This window comes from Microtus ochrogaster, unplaced genomic scaffold (genome assembly GCF_000317375.1).
Source record: "Microtus ochrogaster isolate Prairie Vole_2 unplaced genomic scaffold, MicOch1.0 UNK134, whole genome shotgun sequence".
NCBI classification, from domain to species: Eukaryota; Metazoa; Chordata; class Mammalia; order Rodentia; family Cricetidae; genus Microtus; species Microtus ochrogaster.
Window position 1 is genome coordinate 553,392 of NW_004949232.1, and position 8,045 is coordinate 561,436.

Here is an 8,045-nt window from a genome sequence, read left to right on the forward strand (position 1 = left end):
GAGGCATTAACATCCTCCTTCTTCTGTGTCTGGGCAAGACTGTAGAGGAATGGGCTTTCCTCTTCCCAGAATTCTCCTGTTCTCATTGCCCTGCCTCTACTTCCAGTCTGGTTGTAACACCTATACTTTCTGCCTGGCTATTGGCCAATCAGCATTTACTTAAAACATAATTGACAAAATACAGAATTTTCCCATACCAGTTAAGTGTCTTTTATCAGATGTTATCAGAAAGTTTGTTAAGTTTTGAACCCGTCTCTGTGCTTCTTGGTGGGATCATGAAACTTTTGCTCTCATTCTCTTTATTTGGTGCATCCACATCACGTTTATGGACTTAGGCATCACTGAGCAGTCCTTATCCAAGAACGCCCAAGTCAGGACAGAGAGCTCCAGGGGTAAAGGAATAAGTATTCTCACTAAGTTTTTTCCTTCTTCATTAATTTTTTTCTAGTGTGTCTATGTTTCCTATTTTTGTGGATTCTTTTATCTTATTTTCTGTCTTCTGATTTCCAGAGGTTACTCTGCACTGGATTCACTTTTAGGGTGTAACTTAAGACTATGGACTGGAAGTCTTACTTACTTTTTTATAAACATTTATTATTTTATATTTCCAATAAACCATTCTTTCACTTGTGTATGGGAGACTGTTTCTCATAAAGTTATTTTTAATGTCTGTTTCAAGGAAATAACATTCACACAAAAGAAAGCAGTATCTTCAGACCTTCCTTATGATTTATCTCAAGAGAAAAGTTCATAGAGTTTTATTTTTCATATTTATTACTTTGTGTGTATGGGTGTTTTGTCTGAATGTATGTATATGTGCATCATGTACATGCTAGTTGACCATGAAGATCAAAATAGAGTGTCAGATCCCCTGGAACTCTAGTTACAGGTAACTGTGAAATCCATGTGGGTGTTTGTTATTGAACGTGGGGTTTTTAGTAGAGTATACAGTAGCCTTCATCGCTGAACCATCTCTCCAAACTACCCATAGTTTGTTTATTGTTTACAAAACAAATACCAATATATCATGATTACTCAGGTCATCAGGAGAACCTTACCTGGGTCAGCACATAGCACTTTCGTCTTCAAATTCTAGCAGACCTAAGAGATGAGTACACAGCCTCTGATGCCCATTCATCTTTGAGATTCAGCAATGAACTCCTCGCTGATTTAAAAATTGCATCAATGTAGCTATCCACATGAGTGAGACGTCTGATTTTTAGGGTCTGACTTGGTACATGAGTTAGAGAAATGTTTAAAACACTCTATGAACATGTGGAAAGAGTATGTCAGAGCTCCTTGCTCTAGAGGGGTGCTGCACAATTAGGATTGGCCAACCTGTGGGCATGTCTGCTCTTTGTCAAAATAAATCATCTGACAGATGGACAGATAGATAGAGATACAGGAGTGTACTAAAACTGAAGAGATGACTTTACCTTTCCTCTTTCAGGTTGTGAAGAGAAAGTCAAATCATTGTCTGTAATCTAGGCCCTTCCCAGGATCTGTTATCTGTTTCTATGAGTTGCACCATCTAGTAATCCTCCTCAGTCTCTGAGACATTCACTGTGTGAGAAGGAGGAGCATGGGAAGAGAATGGGCCTCGTCCTCTCCAGAAGCCTCACATACCAATCAATGCCCTTCAGTCACAGCTCATGCTCCCAGAACTGAATTCTTATTTTCTGCAGGGGGACCACTACTGCATCTGTCCACCACTGGGGAATTCTGCTTGCAGTACAGTCTTTAGGTATATGTGCACAGAGTCTTTTTCATGTTCACCTTCAACTGAATAATATAATATTTTATAGTTGGTTCTCTATCAGAAGTTTCAGTTTTATGAGGTAAGAATATAATTTTTCCATCATTACCTTCAACATAGTGTTCATACTTGTCTAGTGTCTCTCAAATGGTATATGGCACAGTTGTAATATATTTTTATATTTAATATATAGTAATATATTATGTGTTAATATATTTTATTATATATTGTATTATATTAGTACAGTAATATACATAATTATACCAAGTGACACAATATATTACAGTTGTTTTTTTCATAAATTTTAGTTTGATGAGGTGAGAAAATCCTACAGCATAGTGTTCATATTTCTCCTGAGTCTCTTCCAAACCAGAGAGGAAGTAGGGGTGGGGCAATGAGAACAGGAGTATTCTGAGAGAAGCAAGCTCTTTTCTGTAGTCCTGCCCAGATCATGCAAGAAGCAAGATGTGACCTACCCCTCCGAAAAAGGTACTAATTTGAAACTAATTCTGGGATGTAGTCTTTATGTTTTCTTTATCTTTTCTACATTTGAAATGATTTCATCAACATGAGTTTCAGATTTAGAAAATGCTCTCTGAGTTTCCACCAACGTGTCTGTGTGGTTGCTTATTGCCATCCTAACCTAGAAGGCCCCAGTGACACATAAGAAGGGGTGAGTGCTCATGACATATCAGGTGAATTTTAGCCAGAATATCAGGCTCCACAGGATTATCAGCCTGAATTCTTTTCTCTATTGCAGAAATTTCCTGTTTATCTATTTATTGGAAGTGTGGGTTGCCAGAACTTGTCCAAAATACCTGCAAATATGCTTTATCCATTTGCTATAGGATTAAGATTTTCATTGCATTTTTTAAACCTGATGTTCATTTTTTCTCAAGTTAAAATACGTCCTAGTTTTCCTATAAATTTCATATTTAATACATAGCTATATGGAAGCATGTTCTTTGACACTGACATGTTGGAAGATTTCCACATATTTTCCTGCTACTGATTTCATATTTATTACTGTTGTGGTAGATAGTATTTTTATTTTTTTTATTTTATAGCATATTTTTCAACTGTCTACTGTAGTTAGTCTTTTTTATTCTTTGCTCTTTGTGGGCCCGCCACTCAGGCCACAAATAAACACATAGAGACTTATTCTTTCTTTGGAATACCTGGTCTTAACTTGATTTACTCCTTCCCAGTTTCTCTTAACTAAATTATCTCATTTACCTTTTCCTCTGGACTTTTACCTTCTCTATTCTATATTCATTTCTTTACTTCTTACTTCATTGCTGCCTGTGTGGCTGGGTAGCTGGCCTCTGGTGTCCTCTCTCCTTCTCTTCCTTCTTTTCTCTCCCATTTTTTTCTCCTGCTAGACCCACCTATTTCTCTCTCTCCTGTTATCCTAGGAGGCCACTTGTTCTTTCCCAGATGCCCAGACATGAAATAATCACACAGAAACTATATTATTTGCAATGCTGCTTGGTCTATTAGCTCTAGCTTCTTACTGGCTAATTCTTACATCTTAAATTAACCCATTTCTATTAGTCTGTGTATCACTACATGGCTGTGGCTTAGCAATAATCTTCTGTCTGTCTCTGGCAGGGCTACATGGCTTCTCCCTGACCCTGCCTTCTTTTTCCCAGCATTTGGTTTAGTTTTTCCTGCCTCACTCTACTCTGCCCAAGGCAGCTTCTTCATTCACTAACCAATAAAAGCAAACTATATGCAGAAGGACTTCCCACTCCATCACTTGACTAGTTATTGACCATTCAGCTCTTTATGACCAATCAGGTGTTTTAGGCAAAGTAATTCAGTTTCATGGAGTTAAACAAATTCAACATAAAAGAATCCAACACATCTTTGCATCACTAAACAAATATTCCACAACATAAAAGAATCTAATACATCTTTAACTAATATTCCACAATAGCTTACCCTTTATATTTTTTGAACTCCATTTGTTGGCTCAAAAATGATCTTTCATAGTGGCACACCCTTTAATCCCAGCACTTGGAAGGCAGAGGCAGGTGGATTTCTGTGAGTTCAGGAGCAGCCTGCTACACATTGAGTTTTAGGACAGCCAGGGTTCACTAGTGAGTCCCTGGTGCAAATTAAAACAAAATAACAACAAGAAAACCCAGCGGAGAAAAGGCTCTTCTTGGAGGCTGTCACACATGTATCAAATAAGAACATATATTTTGCTCTTCCGAGATGGAGTGTCTAGCAAAAATTCTGTTGGGTTTCCTGTACCAATCCTTTTGTTCTTGCTGTTGTGCGCTTTTCTCAACCACTGAGAGAGAGTCCTGAGGTCCCCAGCTATAACGGCACATTGGCATATTTAAATTTACCTGTGGTTTGTGCCTCTTGAAGCTTCGTGGCTTCTGATTTATGTAGGGTGGCCACCACTCTTTTCTGATCTCAGGAAAAAGTGAAGTTGTGGCCCTGCCCTTCCTAAAGGAGTTTCTCATTCTTTGAGGTTCAGTTCACCTAGCTTGCTGACCTGTGGTTTCAACTATCTTCACAGTTAAGAAAAGTAGGAGGTGTGGCTGGATTGACTTTTAATCATTGTTAAAGAAGGACTGAAGTTTTCTTGTAGCTTTTACATGCTTAGCAGAAGTCTAATGCCTCCAGGAAGTTATGTAGCCCTGTTGGCCCAGACTGGCATTAACCTTATAAAGATAGGTATGCCTCTGCCTCCTGAGTACTGGGATTAAGCATGCCATAGTACTTGCTAAAAAAAAATGTGTTTCATTACATTATTTAAAAAACAAAAAAAAAATCCACTTTTCTTGCTGGGCAGTAGTCCTCCACTTCTTTAATTCCAGTACTCAGGAGGCAAAGGCAGGCGGATCTCTGTAAGCTCAAGGTCAGCCTGGTCTACAAGAGCTTGATCCAGGACTGGCTCTAAAGCAACATAGAGAAATCCTGTCTAGAAAAACAAACAAACAAACAAACAAACAGAACCTTTTCTCTTATTAGCCCTCATAATATTCATGGCCCAGTAATTGGAAACTGACGGCCCCCAAAACCCTTTCCTAAGCAAGGCACCTTGATTTACAGATTACTCTGAAGGTAATGTCTGTTGCGTTAAGACCTGAGTGTGAGGCCATATGTCTTAAAAATAATTTTTGGTACAATATAACTTACATTTCAGTCAGGCATTAACCTTCTGCACGGTTGCAACTGATTCTCAACCAGTGTGTCATGAACATTTGGGGATCACACATGAGTTATCCTGCATATCATATATTTATATTACAATTTATAACAGTAGAAAATTTACAATTATGAAGTAACAATGAATTAAATTTTATGCTTGGCGTCACCACAACATGAGGAACTATATTAAAAGATTGCAGCATTAGGGAGGTTGAGAAGCACTGGTCTAGAGCAGAGTGCCCTGTGTAGTGTGCTTATACATCAGGTAGCTGTACTTGATTTGTTCTCAGATTTGAATATCTGAAGCTCCCAGGTTACTCTGGAGAACCACATGACTTCCGAGTGATACTAGAGATGATTGAAACTGATATTTATGGACACTTCCCTGTAGTGGCATTTCAATTGTATTTTAACAAACAAAGCTTGCCTAGGGATCGTGAAGTAAAACAGTCACCCTGATCAGCCTTATAGTCAAGCAGTGGTAACACACCTTTAATCCCAGTAGCCACACTAGTGGCCATAGAAATCGGGAGGTACATATCTTTAATCCCAGTGGTGCACACCTTTAATCCTAGCCCTAGAAAGGATTATAAAACAGGAGGAGAGAGTTGGCAGACACAGCCTCATTCTGAGATTCCTGGACGCAGGAACGCCATTTCTGACTGAGGCGAGGTTAAGAGCTCAATAGCCCAAAAGCTGGCTGCTTTGTCTTTTGGATCTTCAAGTTGAACTCCAATTTCTCTCTCCAAGTTTTTATTAATTATGCTTCACTTCCTTGCTCTACTTTCTGCTTTTTTCATTGGTTAAAGACAGTAGTGTTAAACTGTGGAGTGGTTTGGGGGGAAGAAGGTCTTCCTAAGAAAGCAGAAGACAGCTTTAGCATAAACAAGCTGTTTGCTGTTGTCACTTTGTACCGGAAGGACGATCTCACTTATTATAAACAAAGGAGGGACTGGAAATCAAATAGCATGGGTCCTCTGCAGAGTTGACACTTTGGGCTTTAATCTGTCTGTGGGGGATGTCCTCTGCCTTGATGGAAAAGTCACTTATGTCTTTCAGTCTTTCCTTTTACATGAATACTCTCTTCAGAACAGGGGGAGGCTGCTTAGAACAGGAAATAAGCAAATTCCTGTGGTTGAGAAAGTGAAACTTAGAAGTTTTAGAAGGAACTCACGCAGGCTGTAGAAGGAGAAACCTTGAGCAGCTTCAGAGAAGACCCCAGACCTTTCCCTAGCCTGCAAACTGTGCAGTTTCAGCTGTGCTGTTTCCTGAGTCGCTGCCTGAGCTGATGTGGGTTCTGCAGGGAGGCAGCTGCTGTGAATCCATTCCGGCTCCTGTAAGTAACTCCTCACCACAACCCTGTTAGTAACCCCAAAGAAAACCTGGTGGTTCCCCAAGATGGACCTTTGTGTTGTTGGTACTCTGCTCTCTCATAGGTGTGAGTGTGTGTATGCGTGTGTGCGTGCTCACACATCACCCCAGATCAAGTCTCTGGTACAACATCAGTTTTCATAAGATTCAATCATAACTTGGTTTGATATCCGCTGATAGTGGAATAGTATGGCAGGCTTTGTCTGCACAGCTGTTGTTATCCTGGGTGTGTGGATGCTGGCTGTGTAAAAGTCGCTCTGTAGAAATGTAGGGAAGGATGAACTTTACAAAGCCAGTCACTGATCAGGCCTGCAGTCTGGAGTGGAGGTGCAGACCACAGGAAATCTGTCTCTTCCACTCCACAGCACCATTAACTACAGATAGATTCTCAGGGATCTCTGGAGCCTCATGACCCCTCTCCCTCCATGAAGGGAAGGGTGATAGGCCTGCTTTTGTGCAGGGTCATGCAAGTGCTCAGAGCTGTGAGAGTTCAGCAGAGCAACAGCCATGTCATGGCTGGAACACAGGGTTCTCTTACATCCTTTCTTCCGCCTTTTTAACGAGATTCTTGACTCTTGGGTGTGTCTGGTTTAGTAAATATTTTTAATCCTATGTCATGATCTCATTCTCCTGAAATAACAATTTGGTGGCTTGGTTGAGTAACTCTCCATTTGATTCCATGGGCCTCTCTTTCCTTTGTGGCAGTTTGGGACAGTTCGTGGGCAGCTGAAGATTTCTGTCTGGAAAGGTTTTGCAGTGAGCTCCAAAGCTCCAGACTATGAGTCTGAAAGTACTCAACCCTTTACCTTCGGAGAGAAGTATGACAGGCATTGCTTCCCTTGTAACCCAATGTCCATGACCCCAGACAAATGAAGGGGGTTTTGAGGACAGACCACCCAAGCCCTTCTCAGACAGACCCACTCTGGGGTCAGCAGCCTCTCAGTTGCATGTGCACAGAGGGAAGCAAGGCAGAAAGAGTAGACGGGCAGTCCTATTGACTGTGTGAAAACACCTTTGAAGTTGTGATTGAGATGAGTACATGGTAAGGGTCCCTCCCAGGACCAGGACAGGAGTGCATGCAAGTGATTTATTCAGAAGCTTGTTATGTTCAGTTCTATTGTCTGAGTGTAGGGGAAGCCCCAACCAATCATCTTCCTTTTGGGGCGGGTGGTTCTGAGGCGCATGTTTACCTATAAATCTGGTGGGTGTGCTCCCCGCCTTTCCTTTCGTTGCCTGCTCTTCTTTGGAACCTTAGTTTTGTAATTTCTCCCCTTATTAAAGCTGATATTGAGCTTGCCTGGCTAATTCTGTTTGCCGTTCGTTTATGACGTAACATCTGAGCAGAAGACAGTATATTGGACTGGTAACCAGACAATTAAAATGTCAATGCTGGGGGCTGGGAGGATGGCTCAGTGGGTAAGGCCCTTGTATGGAAGCATGAAGACTGGAATTCACATCCCCCATACCCAGTGAAACACCTGTTCTGTGTCCTCAGCAGACTACCCTACCGAGAACCAGAGTGAGACCCCAGCCTGCTCCTTACCTCCTTGGGGATGAGATTTCCTCTTCACACACTTGTAAATGCAAGGGCAAAAAATGACAGACGGGGTGATGACAGGGATGACGGCAGGGATGACTACCGCTGTGACAGCAGATTCTTTGTTATTGGGGACCAGATGGTAGACAGAAACTGGGAGGAAGATGTAACCTTTGTGGTATCTGCGGCCCTTGACATTTGTTCTTTAAAAAA